The sequence below is a fragment of the Mus musculus genome, chromosome 6, assembly GCF_000001635.26.
Source record: "Mus musculus strain C57BL/6J chromosome 6, GRCm38.p6 C57BL/6J".
Classification (NCBI taxonomy): Eukaryota; Metazoa; Chordata; class Mammalia; order Rodentia; family Muridae; genus Mus; species Mus musculus.
The window spans coordinates 108608225-108624976 of record NC_000072.6 but is presented as its reverse complement, the minus strand read 5'-3'; the positions used below and the strand labels follow the sequence as shown (position 1 = coordinate 108624976).

General features: G+C 42.7%; 1 long non-coding RNA gene across 2 annotated transcripts in view; it reads left to right on the top strand.

Moving 5' to 3' along the window:
- 0610040F04Rik (RIKEN cDNA 0610040F04 gene) overlaps window positions 1–16752 on the top strand; it is an 83899-nt gene that overhangs the window by 35958 nt on the left and 31189 nt on the right. The window contains exons 1-5 of one of the 2 annotated variants that reach the window (NR_040757.1): window positions 1810–1936; window positions 10984–11028; window positions 11763–11845; window positions 12545–12669; window positions 14356–14759. This is a non-coding gene — a long non-coding RNA (RIKEN cDNA 0610040F04 gene). Of the gene's footprint in view, window positions 1–1809; window positions 1937–10983; window positions 11029–11762; window positions 11846–12544; window positions 12670–14355; window positions 14760–16752 lie in introns of those variants that run through there. The other variant, NR_104577.1, reaches the window with a different exon arrangement.

The window sequence follows — 16752 nt, the reverse complement described above, 5'->3', positions numbered from 1 at the left end:
GCCTTCTATTCCCTCAGCTTGTTTTTATTTTGGAGCCATTTTCTATTTTTTAAAGTTTTATACACCCATTAGTACCCTTCTTAGAAAGTTTCCCCAGGCAAGTATCTTTTCTACTGGGGAAAGCTGTAACTGTGAAATTAATAGATGTGGCTTTCTTATTTACTGTATTGTTTGTTGTATGTTTAAAGGGTATGCATGTGGAGGTCAGGGGACAACTTATGGAAGTCAGGTCTTTCCTTCCACCATGTGGCTTTTGGTGATCAAACTTGAGTCACTAGACACTTTATGTGCCATCTCTCCAATCCCCAAACTAGTTTTAGTTTATAGAGGATGGTGGTAAAAGAAGAGCTACTTTCCAGAAGTCTTTGTAACATAGTGTTTTGGAAATAACCTTTAGAATGGGGATTAGAAAAACAAAGACCATGGAGGATGTGTGCTGAATGTAAGCACTCGCCTTTCTCTGCTTTTGACCACATATAGGATGGGATAAGATGTCTTAAGTGCCTGTTCCTGTGACTTATTTCTCATGATGGAGTCTGTGTTGACTAGTTTCTTGTCAACTTGACTCGTGCTAAAGTAATTTGTGAAGCAGGACTTGGTTGAGAAGGTTCTGGCCTACTTGTACATTATATTCTTGGTTAATGATTGGTGTAGGGGGGCCCAGTCCACTGTGGGTGGTGCCACTCCTGGACAGGTGACCCTGAGTGTATAAGAAAGTAAGCAAGTTGCAGGGAGCAAGCCAAGAGGCAGCATTCCTTCTTGACTTCTGCTTCAGTTCCTGCCTCCAGGTTCTTGATGTGAGTCCCTGCCCTGACTTCCATTAGTGATGGAGAGTAACCTGCGAGTTGTAAACTGAAATAAAACCTTTTCTCTCAAGCTTGCTTTTGCTCATGGTGTTTGATCACAGCAACAGGAATCTTGACTAAGAGATTCTAACTGGAGCTGTGAGCCTAAATAAACCCTTAACCTATCAGAAAAAAAATCCAGAAGGTTATGAAAATGTCCCTGTGTTCCTAACCACAAAGAACTGATACATACTCAAGTGACAGATATGCAAATTATCATGATCTTATCATTGGCCATTGGGTTGATACATATACCATACCTCAAAAATATATGCAACTACTACATGCCTAATTACATCCCATATCTTCATATGTGTCTACTTTGAACAGTATGAACTTCTCAACAATATTGTAAAGTTACATACTTAGAACATTGAGAACTAAGAGGCTTCCATGCAATTTCCATGAAAAATGTCCTTTAGTAGTAACTTGTAGCATAGTTGATTTTTTTCCCTACCTACCTAATTCAAAATAAAGAATAAAAAACATTTTATATCTTTTTTGTTTTAAAAACGTCCTTTAATCTTTTTCTTTATTCTTGAGAATTTCATGTAGGTATAAATGAACTATGATCATTTCTATGCCCCATTCCTCTCATTCCTCCATGTCTCCCCCGTGTTAGTGCTGACCATTTACATGGGCATGGGCCATCCACTGCATCATGGGAAAACATTGATGCCCACATCCTCCAAAAAAGAATGATTGTCTCTTTCCCAGAAACTGTCAGCTGCCAGCAGCTCCTCAGTAAGGGGTGGGCCTGGAGATCATTACCCAGCTGTTGGATGAGAGCCCTGGGGCTAATTATATTTGATGTTAATTCTGTTCTCCTGTGAGTGGTTGTGAACAAGGAATGAGTCAGCACTCAGGTAATTTCCTGTAAACCTGTTTCCCACCTTAATTTGCAGAATAAAGGAGAGTTGTTGATTGGGCAGATAAAGGGAAGTTGGAGCGGAAGGTGGGGTTTGGGGAGAGAAGAAGAAGAAAATGGGAGAGGGAGAGAATGCAGAGGAGGAGGAAGAAGAAGAAAAGCGGAGCAGAAGCACATAGCCTGGAGAAACCGCAAGTTCTAAGGGGTCTCATTGATGTGGAAGGTGGTAGTGTAGCGGTAGATCTGCCCAATCTAGGCGCACAGCATGTATTCATATTAACTGAGTTGTGTTTTCATTGCCAGGGCATATTTGGGTTGGAGATTTACCGCAACACCCACCTGTGCTGGAATTTGTCTGGCTTGAACCTATTGTGCGATGTGTGCAGTATCTATGCCATGTCCAAAAGACAGTGTTTCACAGCCCTGATCCCCATCCTCTATCCATCCCCCTTTCTGCAGAGTTCCATGAGCCATGGAAGGGAAGGCAGGGAGGGGGTTGTATAGACTGGGGAACCACTCTGCTGCTGAGCCACACCAAACTTCTCTTATTTCTTGGATTTTGCTGTCAGCTACATTCTCAGCACCAGCAGATACTGCAGAATCAGACATGCTTATGAAAACAGAGTGGCAGGGTGGTGACTTGAGTGGGTCGACTCTTACTACACCTGGATCTATGTCATTTCAGCCACCACTTCCACCAGTGACTTGAAGTAGTCCATTCAACCTCCTTCTGGCTTGTTTTCAATAACAAATTGGGGGTCGAGGGGCTTGGGGAAGGGATTATAGATCATTGGTATAGTGTCCACCTTGTTTGATCCCCAGTACCAGACAATTACATAAGTTAGGAATTTTGTTGTTGTTGTCGTTTTTCTAGAGAGGGTTTCTCTGTGTAGTCCTGGCTGTCCTGGAACTCACTCTGTAGTCCAGGCTGGCCTCGAACTCAGAAATCTGCCTGCCTCTGCCTCCCAAGTGCTGGGATTAAAGGCGTGCGCCACCACGCCTGGCCATAAGTTGGGAATCTTAATGGTACCCTGGACATGAGTAGTAAACACACTGACAAAATATATGGAAAACACTGCACAGTTTATAAATGGAGTTGAGATGATGATAATGTTATGTTCAGTGTTAAGGTCTGGATCAGAAACCATCCCTATTTGTGGTTCTATAGCAGCCCCTTCTGTTTACATTCTGCTCATAAACTTTATGTGTTTAGTCAGATTCACATTGGTTCCCATATTTCTTTGACCAAAGCCTGGGAAATTCATGGTTTGGCTTCTTTCATTTTTGGACTAAGGGCTGTGCATCTAATAAGACTTGAAGTTGACCATGTTCACCTCCCCTCCCCTACTCCCCGTGTTTGAACCTCCTTTGTATCCTTTTTGCCAATCAAGAGTCTCCTTTGGTTATCTAGAGTCTTCATGCTGTTTCTTATTGCAGTTTCTCCCCGAGGGAGGTAGAGCCTCTTGGTCCACACCTTTATCCAGAGAGGGTCCACTGACTGAAAGAATGTGCCTTAGGCAGGAGGTGGAGTTCAGCAGGAAAGCATGTGCTGAGCAGGTGCAAGGCTTTGGGTTCAATTTCCAGCACTAAAAACAAATAGTGCATGGGAATGTGCTAGAAGTGATAAGATGCAAGTTCAGGAGACTAAGAGGCCTGGTAAGAAGAAAGGGACCCAGACATCCCAGGGTCCTCATGGAACTTTATGGAGTCAGTGTATCTATCAGTGGGGTGGGGCACCCCAAGTGGAGCAACAGTGTGGAGAGCCGTGCCATGAGCAATCGCCATTATAAGATGACGCTGGCTTCCACTGCGCCTAACTAGTAAACAAGCCTTATGCTCAAGTGCAAGCGTGAACTCACGCCTAGTCACTGCCCATCTCGCGGCGTAGTAATGGAGTGATGGGCGAGCAACTAATCAGGACCTGTCACGCCACATCAGGTGTTGAAACGTCACGCTGCGGGCTAAATAAGCAGCGCCATTTTCCCGGTTTGGGGTCTTCCCTCCTGATAAGTAAGCAATAAAAGCTTTGCCGCAGAAGATTCCGGTTGTCCTGAACGTGTTCTTGCCGGCGGGGACAAAAGCTCGGGCAATACAACAGTACAGCACACAGAACTGAAATGGCACAGAATTTCAGGATGGTGTATAACTCAGAGAATCATAACTGATCCGGTCCTCAATTTCCCGAGAGCTCTTTACTACTAACCCCTATCACATGTGCACACATGTGCACTGTGCATGTGTAGTCGTGCATGCTTGAGCACCCCTTTGTCTGGTCAGTTTAAGACCTCACTGTCCTTCTGACATATTGCCCCACATTTAAAACTCACTTCTGCTATGACCCAGCCTTTAAGAACCTTAGAGTCCATTGGTGGGTTTGACGATCGCCTCCTAGTTTAGTTCAAAGTGTTCTGACATAGACTGTTTAATGTTTGACTTTGCTTTAACCCAAAGGATCCGCTCTCTGAGGTGAGAGAATTGACTTCCAATGAGGTGGCAGCAACCTGGAGAGGGTCCTCTCTGACTTATAGGTAGCCAGTTCTAGAAAGACAAAGGAAGCGGCCTCCTGTCTTCAGACTGTGTTTACCTGCATGTACCACACTTCATTTACTGAGATAGTGGTTTCCAGTGATGGTTGTCAGGGTTTCTGGACCCTCCTTAAAATACCGTATTTAATTCTGTCCAAAAGAACCTGAGATTCTGATTCCATGAGTGTCTGGGTGTTTGTTAGCTTTCATTCCTGGTCTTAAGTAACTCTGAAAACTACACGCACACATGCACACGCACACGCACACGCGCATGCACACACACTTTCACAAATGCATGCATAGATATACATAAATAAATGCACACATGTAGAATGCATATATAAACACATGCACACATACTTTTACATGGTAGTAGACACACACATAGTATAGATAGACATTTTCACATACAGTCACACACACACACACACACACACACTTACAATTCTAGCTCATCTGTGGAAAGCACAGTTCTAGAAGAAGCACACTGACCCCATCATTGCATAGTAACAACATAGGAGATCTGGTTTAATTTTATAACATCTGAATATGTTTTGTGATATCCTTGTGAATGGAGGAAGGGGTTGTTTCAGTCTAAGAGTCAGGGCCTGGTCTCCATATCTGTCTAGCTTTCTGGTTGTGTTGGTCATCTAGGGTCTGGGATGGGAGATATAGCTCAGAACAGATGATTTGTCTACTATGCTTAAGGCCATGAGTTCCATCCTGGCATGGGGACAGAGCTGGGGACAGGGCCTAGCACAGACCTCTGAGAGCCATTTCAGACTTGAACTGTTTCAAGTTGAAAAGATCTATGTATCTCTCTGATTTTCCCCCTTCAGATTCTGTCTTAAATTGTGTGTGTGTGTGTGTATGTGTGTGTGTGTGTGTGTGTGTGTGTGTGTGTGTGTCTGTGCACTGTCAGGAATATGCTAACTTATCCTTTCAAAGAATTTTGACTTTTTGCTACCAAAGAGACAGTTGAGAATTGTTTATTCTGTAGCTAAATTTAAATATCTTAGTTTCTGCGTACATATGGCCACATTGACAATATGTAAAAAATTATCAGCTGACTTGTGAGTAAAGGAAATCTCAATAATATCTCATAGTTCCTACCTGAGCATCAGAAAAGCATCAGCCTTAGCAAGTTTCAAACAAACTTAGTTACATAGAGAGAAGTCTCTGAAGGGCCATAGAGATGGCTAATTTTGTAAGGGTGCTTGCCGCCAAGGCTGAAAGCCTACTTCTAAACCATGGAACCCGTGTGGTAGAAAGAGAGAAATAGCAGCTGTGGCTTGTCCTTTGCCCTCCATGTGTGTGTGCTATAGCATTTATATACCCAGCATAAATGTAAAAAATAAGTAAAGAGAAAAGGAGAGGTGCCTGAAGTGTTCAGACAAGTAAGACAAAGATTTATCTGTTCCACATTTCCACTTGTCTCTAGGTCTTTCTATAATCTTAGAATGCGGAGCACTCAACAAATGTTATACTTCAATAAATAGTTTTGAAAGCCCACATACACAAAATTGTTTTTGTTGGGTTTCGTTGAGTGTCTTCAGAAGTCCATATGGAGCTGTGGTTTCGTGGGAGCCGGCTCCTCTCTTCTGGCAGCCTGACTTGTGTGTTCCATGTGGGAAGATTTTGCTCACCTGCCCCAGGGATGGTGGTGATCCTGTCTGTCCAGGAGAGGCTGCCAGACTGGACGATGGTGCAGTTAACTGGTGTTAACATGAAATGTTCAAACCTGATTCTGTTTATGGGTGACTTTATGACATGAAGCAATATGAAACTTCATGAGTTTTTTTTTAAATGCATGCATCTCTGTGTGTGTGTGTGTGTGTGTGTGTGTGTGTGTGTCTGTGTGCGTGAGTGCACGCATGTGTGCATGTATGCACATGTGGAGGTTGGAAAACAACTTTAGGGAGTCGGTGCTCTCCTTTTATCATAGGTGATCAAACCCATGTTTTCTGTGTGGCTCTGCACTTTTAACCACTGAACCACCTCATTGGCCCTCATTCATGATTTTTAGTAAAATCATCCCTCAAATGTCTGCTATTTACAAAAATGTAACTATTCTTGTCTCTAAGTTCTTACAGTAAGAAGAGAGGGCTTAGCCCTCATGGCTAGTACAGGCTGGGCTGTAGCTCAGAGGCAGAACACTTGCCTGGCATATCCATGCACCTGGATTTGAGCCTCAGCACTGTAAAAAGTGACTTTTTTTTTTTTTTTTGAGGATTCTAATGAGTTCTGTACTTATCGGTAAGCAGAAGTTCATGTGCTTAGCCACAGTGAGCGCCCTGAAAAAATGTAAGCAAAATGCATTTATCTACTCAAAAAGGAACTCCTCTTGCAAAACATAAGGTTTTTAAACAGCTCAGTTTTGCAAAAGGATGAAAGACTGGCCCCAGTGAGAGACCCATGCTCATTTTCAAGGTTCAGTGTGCTTCATAGTTGTTCCTGCTTCCCCACAAGCACTGACAAAATTCTTGTGGCTAAAATGTGTTAGGTCAGGCCTGCCAGTGGCGGTGAAATCATTACAACGTTCAGCTTCGGCAGCGACACAGGAGGCTTGGCGGCTCCAGAATGTCTTCTTCAACGTGAGGAAGTTCTAAGACCAAACCACCAAAAACCAAAGTGGACTCCTTTGAGCCCAAAACATATACGTGACACTATCAGCTCAGAACACCGTCGTTCTCAAATCCCATTCTCGAATCTGTGTTCTGTTCGGATGAACACAGAGGTGACATTTATCCAGAGTTAAACTTTACTCCCACAAACACCTCCAGAAAAAAAAAATCTTTTCTTTATGGATGCTTCTGGAACTGTCAGCACTTACCTCACAAATGGTTCAAAATATGACTCCGCAGGCCGTCACTTATCCTGACAAACAGGCATCGTGAGAGCCAAACAGCACAAGTTCCCTTTTCAAAGCCAAGCAGGGCAATGTCTTACATCTCTTATGTCATTGAAATGACCATACCCAGTGATCACATTTAATATCAAGTTAATATTTTCCTAATGAAATGATGGTGTTGAGAGGTCTATCTTCACAATGGATCAAAATAACTCACTTTAAAAAAAGGGCCCAATTCTTTTGTTTTTTTGGTTTTTGTTTTTGTTTTTGTTTTTTCGAGACAGTGTTTCTCTGTGTAGCCTTGGCTGTCCTGGAACTCACTCTGTAGACCAGGCTGGCCTCGAACTCAGAGATCCGCCTGCCTCTGCCTCCCAAGTGCTGGGATTAAAGGCGTGCGCCACCACGCCCGGCGAAAAAGGCCCAATTCTTATGATCTCCTTTCACATCAGCCATCCTAGATCATTTGAGATCTCCTGCAGTGTGCACTGAGCATCCTCTGGGTGATTTGACTGCGTTTAGACGCCGTTGCTTCTATCATAACTGGCTCTGAGTCAGGTTCCTGGATGATGACAGTGAATTTCTCAAAGTTCACATTTGTGTCAAACCAAATTATTTTGCTGTTTGCCAACCCCTTTCTTTTACTGCAGACTTCTATGTAGTGTGGTCTGTATTTATTTTTTAAGCCAGTGAAAGTTTTGAAAGGCAGGGAAGGGGTAACTAATATAATTTGCACATTCTCTTTTCTTTGCGATGACAGTCTGTCTTAAAACATCTCAAAACATGGCCCAAGTTTGAACCTGCATGTTCCCAGAGTTTGCCTGTGTCGGCAGATAGGCAGAGACTTGGGACAGTGACGAGAGTACCAAAAAGACCCAAGGCTCATGGCAGCTCACCATGGCATCTGGCATTTCCCACTTCCATATGAGAAGGACTACCCCTTTCCCATCGGCTGACCATGGGTTTCTTAAGGAATGGACTAAGTTGTGTCACTGGGCATGCTCCTGCAGCATCCTAATATGGTGTGGATTGCCATATATATGCCCTAATATGGGTGATTTACATGATCCCACTCTTCTTCCTTCCAAGGTCAGATCCCCTTCTGCTGGGAAGCCTTCCTTGAGTAGCCTAAGGTAGGGCATAGCTCAGAGTTGCCTCTTTGGAGAGCTGCAGAGGTCAAGTTCCCAAGGTATCTTAGGCAACCATGTATCTCTCCAGCTGGCTCCTCCACCTGCCCTTACAGCTTCATTGGCTTCATCCTGGGGAGAGTCTTTATCTGTATCCCCTCCTTATGGGCAAGGATGTATCTCTATATAGTACATTTGGAAAAGGCTCATAAATGACCCAGCCATTGAATTGAGTACCTCTGCATCTTGTAGCTTCTGAGTTGATCCCAGTTAAGTAGTCTTAGTTAGAAAGAGGGGTGCTGCTAAACCCCATATACAGGATTTCCTCTTTCTTATTTTTTTCTAACCCCAGGCCCCAGTGTTTGTGTGAGAATGGGGCACACAAGGGGCTGGAGTAGACAGAGATGTTGAATTAATCTAGAAGCTCAGCTCTGGCCAGCGCTAACGTTAAAGTTTTAGAACAGTGCTTCCCACTACAGCACACTCTTCTCCTTTCTTCTATCTGAACCTGTCAGTTCCAAGTTCAATTCTGAGTATCAAGACACTGTATGTATAACCAGGAAAGTTTGATTGATCTAACATTTATTTATTTTATGAGCATACAAGTTTCTTATAGATATATCAAAATAACTGGCACCAAAGGAGTTGGTTCTGCGTTGTGGAAAACAAAGCCTTCTGCTGTAGTACATTTTTCCATTAAAAAAAAAAAAACCCATGATTTTTTTTTCCCTCAGTCTTGCCAGCAACACTCTAAATGTAAGAGCTAGATTTGCAAGTAGGCTTATATTCATATTTAGAGAATATGCATATTCAGAGGCTTATTATTCAGGAAATATTTGGTTATCTTCAGACTAAGTAAAACTTATGGCTAAAAATAAGAGAGGTAAAATATAAATAGTGGGGAAAGTTAGGGAGCAGGCACAGCAGTCGTGACAGGAATAGGAAGGTGGGGATGAGAACTAAGCATTAGATAGCTTGGCTTTTGGGTCTTTACCTGAAATTCCATCCCGTTAAGTTGAATGCTGACTGGGCATCTGGCACACATGAGATAGCAAAACCTAACTTGTACCCTATGCTTTTAACGTTGGTTAAGCAAGACATAATGAACTGATATGGTGAACCCAAAATGTTCTTCTCTCTTCTGCCATCTTGAAATTGCTATGGAATTGAGAGTTTGACGTTCAGTTCAAGGGGGTAGATTCTGACTAGTTTAAGCCTGTCTTATTAGTTCCCTCACCCCTGCTGAACGCAAACACCCACGGTTAAATGTCAATATAGAATTCTTCCCCTATAGTGATCAGAGTAGGAATGATGTGCGACCCACCTAATTGTTGAAGAATAACGAGAGGCAAAAGGAAGTCTCCTGAGGGTTCTGGGGAAAAGTTTCCTGGCTCCTAAAACAGAATAGACAGTGTTCTATCCATAGCCCCCAACAATTGTGGCCTCTGCTATTTGTCTCGACACAAAAGTTTCATCAGAGCAGGGCAAATGCGTCCTAATATCTCTGTGGGATTGAGACCAGCCTGGTCTACAGACTGAGTTCCAGGCCAGCCAAGGTTACACAAAGAAACTCTGTCTTGGGGGGAAAAAAGTTGAATCACAAATTGGTAGTCTCGTCAAGAGAGGGATAAAGCTCGACTAACTTTTCTGAATTGTGGTTCAAAGTAACTCTTCCTTTCCCCTTCATAGCTCTTCTTTGGATACTGACCCAAATCCTAAGTGTTTGTCCTGGCACTCCAGCTAGACTTCCATTACTGTCCTTAATTTCAAAAGCCCGAGTCCCTCTCTTTCTTTCCTCTATCTCCTTCCTCTGGATACCTGCTGTGTTGGTCAGTCATTGGTTCTTTCCTGTTGTTGTTTACTTGTTTTTCTTCTTCTCTCATCTACTAATAAAATGGTCACTCCAACAACAGAAGTCCAAGAGGATGCATTGTGGCCATTAAATATAAGGACCTTAAGTCCTAAGCTAGAAACAACCCAGAGAATTTCGGAGTCGAAAGAGACCTCAAGTCTTTCGAGTATCCCCAGATTTCTTGTATAGATTAGTCCTGAGAGGCGAAGTGCCAGGCCCAGAGTCTGACAGGCAAGCGGAGCAGGCTTAGGACCTGGTTTTCTGGAATTCAGATGGGTTCTTTGTGCTACGCTGAACAGTTTCCTTTCTGAAGCTGGGTAATGAAACAGGCAATTGGTATTTGAAAATGTCAGCATAGGAAGATGGGCGAGGAAAACACTGCATTTTTATTTCACGAGGATTTGGGGAACTCATAATAGAAATTTTGGATATTTTGTTTTTAAATAAGACTGTAGCCTTTACTAAAAGGTTGAGCATATGTGCCTGGGTAAAACCACCTGGGGGGAGTGGTGCTGCCAAACGCCATGCTCCTTGGAAATTAGTGAAGTTCAACCCATCCTTGCCCCAGACCGTGACTTCCCTCACATCTATCAGCTGGGGCTCCTTCAAGTGAGACTCCACACCGCCATCGACAAGGCCAAATCCCAGGGCACAGTCAGACCTGTAGGGTGTTCATCCTGGCTTCCCCTACACTTTCTGTGAAGTATGGCTTGCTTCTTCATATTCTGAGTTAGCCTTTGAATTAGGGAGGTAGGCGCATCCCTTAGAGCCCCAGTACATTGCGTACATTCCCAGAGTCAGGTGGCTCCAGTCCTGTCTCCCGTGTTTTATTTTAATTGCGCCGAGATCTTAAAATGCAATGTTGAATCTCGGAGACTCCAGGTTACTGTTACTAATAATTCCCCTGGTTGCCCTCAGGTTTGCTCTGAAGACCAGAAGAGCCAAGAGTTGGGAAAGCAATATGTGAGTTCTACAGCCCGTCTTTCAAGATCCGAGTCAGGCCCTCAAGAAGCCAGAAGCAGCCCACTAGACTAACATCCCCAGATAGCCACTAGGCTGTTGGTACCGGGGAGGGGGGAAATACAAGGGGGTGAGGGTGGGAATGGGGTGGGAACCTGCCCTTTCTTGAAATCGTAGATATTGGTGACATGCAAAAATCCTGCCATAGAATGGCTTAGATTTATCCAGTAACCTGAAACAATAGCCCAACACTGGATTCTACCATCTCTTTTAATTTTTCATTTCTTAGTTATTGTTTGTTTTTTAAGAATTTATTTACTATGTGGGGAGGGGGCAGGGGAGTTTGCAGCATACCATGGCATGCATGTGGAGATTAGAGGACAACTCAAGGGAGTCCATTCTTCACTTCCACCATGTGAGTCTCATGGATTAAATTCTGGTTGCCCGTCTTGGCAGCAAACACCTTTAACTACTGACTGTCTTACTCATCCCAAACACGTCTTTTATAGGGATGCCCCAGATGTAATAAGACCTATAAAATGCCAAGAGAAAACAGCATAAACAGCCGAGACTAATGAAGCCCATTTCCAGGTGGTGCCAGCCTTGTTGGAGTCTTTAGTGAATAGGGTGGGGTTGGGGGCATTGCAGAGAACTCTCATGGAGGTTAACAAAGGACATGGAACTGTTTCTTGAAGGCTGGCACTTATGTTTTGACCAGCAAGTCTCTTTCTTCTCAGACCTCTTGTGAAGATTCTCTTACCACGAGTTCAAGAAACCTGCAGCTTGTACAGCTTTTGCACCTTGGGTTAACCATTTAAATGTAGGTCATCTTAGCCAAAACAACTCTTACAACCTACCCTCTATTATTTAATCTGTTTTAGATTGTATTTCCTGTGTTTGTATACGAACAACTTATTTGAAAGTAGTTGGAATTGTTTGTACAAATATATTCTCTGTCCAAAGATAAAGGGGAATGAGTTTGGAGCAATACAGATAGCAACAGGAAATATGATGATCTGGTGGGGAATTAGCTTAGCCAGTAAAGTATAAGCCATGCAAGCGTTGGGGACCTAGAGTGGATCCTCTGAATCCAAGTACATAAGCCTGCTGAGTTGGCATACATTTGGAATGCCAGTGCTGGGTAGGCAGACCGGGTAGATCCTTGGACCCTCTGCCCAGCAAGCCTGGCTTATTGGGGATATCTAGGCCAGTGGGAGACCCAGTCTCAAGGAAGAAAATGAAGATAACAGGGTAGACAGCAACTGAGGAGCAACACCCAAAGTTGCTCACTGTGTTGTCCAGGCTGGCCTCAACTTCACCATAATCATCCTGCTTCAGTCACCCAAAGTGCTGGGATTACAGCCAGGAGCCACCACATCGAAATTTGAATATTCACTTTTAAAACACCCGCCATTCACCCACTGAGTCCAGTAGTCAGGTTGCTTAACCTCTCCAGTGATTTGCTGATTTACATTTTCCGGTATCCTGTTGTTTATCCAGTTAATATCTATCCTCACAGGCTGTATTTTGCTCTCACAGAAAGTACTGGGAAGTCTGCTACCCTTAGTAATTTGCTGCCCTAGGCAACTGCTTGTTTGGGCTCAGTTCTCCCAGCTGGAGTCATTGTTCCAACTTATTTGTACGGTAAGTTGTTTCTTAGGTCCCTGCCTGCCTATTCTCAGAGCTCACAGGGTAGGCCTTGGTATTATTATTATTATTTTTATTTTTGTACTTAGCAATTATGTTCTTTTATAAACTAACTAATGGGAAGAAAAATGAGCTATCAGACTGGGAGGAAAGTGTTTAAATTGTTGTCATTGCTTGTTGGTGGGTAAAGTGCTTGGATGGAACATTCTAGTTGTCTACGTGGATGATGCTCATCTGTGGTTCCCAGGAATGGTCCTGCATCCTCAGCTTCCTCCTCTCTTCAGGTGTTCTGTGTCATTTATTTTTCTGTGGCCATGATAGAATACCCCAGCATTCAGCAAGTTACAGGAGAAAGGGTTTATTATGGCTTACAGTCCATTGCCTCAGGGGAGGCATGGCACCAGGCATGTGAGGCTGATCCTCCGCACACGGTAAGCTGAGAGAGAAGAGGAAGTGGGGCCAGATGGAGAGACAGGAAGTAGTCAAAGAATGGCCAGTGCCAGCAAAGAAACTTGACTGAGCAGTGTCTACAATCATTGCCTGTGATTTTTTTTTTAAAGTTACCATCTGCTTGCTAATAATGTTTTAAAAATCAGGACCCGAATTCAACCCCTCCAGATTGTTTGTTTAAAATTATTTGGTCTATCTAACAAGTGGTGAGAAATTACCAGGAGCTCCGAGAGAAAACTCCATAATTCATTCACACAGACTCGACGGTTTAAATTAGGCAAACGTATCATCACATTTATTTTAGTCCGTTTTCTTCTCTTGTTTTGATCTGCTGTTTGACTTTTTTGCCTTGCCAACCCAGATTCAACTGTCTGTAAAGACATCTCGCTATCACTTAAAAATCAGCTCTTTTTCCTTAGCTAATCTTGTACTCGGAAGAATTAAGACAATATTGCCTAGCTGTACTGTTGACTCACGTGCAACCCATAGAAAGCTAAATTGCTTTCATGTGGCTGATTAGGTTTTATAGCAATGTCCCTGATGAACATATGCTCTTTCGAAATTGACAATAATTCTATCAGTTTAAACATTTTAGTCTCTGTAATATAGGATATGTACAATGCACAGAAGATAAATTTTTATTTATTTATTTTTGGTGGGGGTGGGGTGGGGTGGGGGTGGGGCAGGGTGTTGTTTTTGTTCTTTGAGACAAGATCTTTCTACTTAGTCCTAGCTACCCTGGAATTCACCATGTAGACCAGGTTGGCCTGAAACTCACCAAAAAATCTGCTTGCTTCTGCCTCCAAAATGCTGGGATTGAAGATGTATACTACCGCGCCTGAAAATTGTTATATAACTTTAAAATGCATATTTGTGTCAAAGGGGTTTTATTGAATAGTATACTTTAGGAAAAGAAAGTATAAATCTGCAAAAGCTGATTTCTAAAGGACATAGTCTTTTTTGTTATGACTGTAACAAAATACTCAAGGCTGGGATGATGCATAAAGATAAGAGGTTTACTTTGGCTTGTGATTTCAAAAGTCTAAGAGCATGGTACCAACATCTGTCTGGCTTTTCGTGAGGACTGGGTGCTGTCTGTGTGTGTGAAACACAAGTGTACAAAAAGAATAAAAATACAAGACAGAGTTTGTATGTGTGCACACATGGGTATCAGGCTTGTTTAGTTATAACCAGCTCTCATGAGAACTAACCCCCTTTTTTTTTTTTTTTAAGTTTTTTGAGTCTGTAAACTGGAGCTCATTCTATAGACCAAACTGGTCTTGAACTCAGAAATTTGGCTGCCTCTGCCTCCCAAGTGCTGAGATTGAAGGCATGCACCACCACGGCCCAGCAGAACTAACCCATTCTTATTGGAGCTACATCAATCCCTTTCTCTGAGTGGACTCTACCAGGGCATAATTACTTCATCAAGGTTCTACCACCTGACCACACCATTATGCTGATGACCAAAGTGCAACATGAGTTTTGTCAGGACAAGCAAAATGTACACTCTGGATCCCCACCGCACCTCACCATCTGTCGCCACAACTCTGGAGATGAGGGATACCAGCTATTATGAAGGCTCAATAACCCAATTGGTTCTTTCTATTTTCAAAATAAATTCTAGAACTCTCTTTACAGAAGTCTTGTGTCAGTAGAAATCTGCAAGCCCTTAGAAAGTAGAAGAATTCATATTATTTTATAGATAAAAAAAATACTTAAAAGTTCATTAAATCCTGAAATCCTATCTATCACTGTATCTTAAAGTAGGATTTTAAAATTCAGATTTAATCACCAGAAGTACAACTTGCCACAAACCACGCCAATAGAGATTTCCAGATGTTGACACCAAAGCCACATTTATTTAATCAGCATTAGAATGTTCAATTTGACTAGCCAATTAAACATTGGTTTCCTCTAATTAATCAAATATCATAGATCTTTAGCTTTCTTTCTATCCTGACAGGTAAAACAGGCATTCTAATACTAGTTTGAAGAAGCGAGAAAATGTGAAGACCCGTGTTTAGTGTGCAGTAATTACATAGCTCCTGTTATTCTTTTGATCAGTACATAAAAAGACGAGGTCGAAGCCTTCAGAACTCCCAACCTGGAGCAGATTCAAAGTATGCCTGTAGAGGGATATATTTTGGGAAAGGGAAAGTGTCTTTTGTTGCTTTCAAAAGATTAGAAGGAATAAAAAAGATTCAAATTCCATCAGTTGTTCCTACCTATCATCCTTTCTGCTGCCCCCGAATCACCCACAGAGCCATTACTTAGCATTGTTTGTTTCTATCTTTTAACTGTTTTCGATTGCTACCTATTACCTTCTTACTCAAGAATAGAATTTTTATCCAATAACTGTCCGATTTACCCATGGCCAGTGGCAAGGGTCAGAGACACGCACAGGGATGGCAGAGAGGAAACACTGAGCTAATAGCCAGTGGCCACTTAGACAGTTGCCAACATTAGATGTTCCATATACCTGAAGAAGCAGCAATTTTGTAAGCTTCAGTGTTAAAGATTCAAAACCAAAGCTCTGTCAACTTGCCCTTGTTTCTTCTTGTGCTTCTAAGCACGAGTCAGATAATGAGCAGGAGGCTGGGAAATGGTGATTGCACGTTTCGACCTATACTTGACTCTATACAACACACAGTTTGTTTCAATTTCTACTTAGAAGCATTTGGATTCAAGAGGCACTTTCTAGATATTAGAAATATTTTTTAAATAGAATTCCCTATGGCCTTCAGCCATATTATTGAGTGTTGGGGTTTTGAAGTGTTAAGTTTAAGTGTTAAGCCTGATTTTGAAGAGTATTTTAACAAGATAATTTTATGCCTTCTTTCTTTCTGTGTCTGTACCTTTGTTGGTCACCTACCTGATGGATCTTTCTCTTTGAAACACTGTGGCCTCCCTGTCAAGAGTAAGAAGATAGCATACTATATAATTACCACTGTCTCTGAAACCTCGGTTTTTATATTCCTCTCTCTGTGACTTTTCTATGGCACAACAACCATCTATTACAGCATGTAAGTCTCACGCACAGGGACAGACAGGCCTTCAGCATGCTAATGAGATCGGGGCATGCTCTCCAGCACGCAAGCCCTGTTCACTGAGTCTCGGAGGCTTTTTCAGATAGGACATGTTTCAGACAGTTTTATCTGCACAAGTTCCACAAATCATACACTCAGGCAAATTATCAGCAATCGAGAGAGTCCACAGTTCCCAGCTGGAGCTCTTCTGGAAAACAGACCCCAGCATTAACAGGAGGGTTTCTGAAAAGGTTCCCTGTGGCACCTCTGCGCAAGGATGTTAAGCCAAACTGCTGCTGATATGGAAACCGGCTGTTTGAACTATAACTCAGTTAGATATGGTAATAGAGGAAGGCCATGATAGCGTGATGCAGGAAGTGACTAAACGTTTAATGCTCATTACGAGGCAGTATTCCTGGCCTCAGGAAGGTGATGTGGGTGGTATTGTGTGGGTGAGTGCAGTAAAGCAGGTCAGGGAGACTTTGAAGGGACCGAGCCCTTGTCTCTCCTTCTTGAGACTCAGACATGATAAATATTAACTTGTTCAAGATCTGGCTTCATGGGCAATCGTTGACAGGATGCGGGAAACATTTTGCAGCAC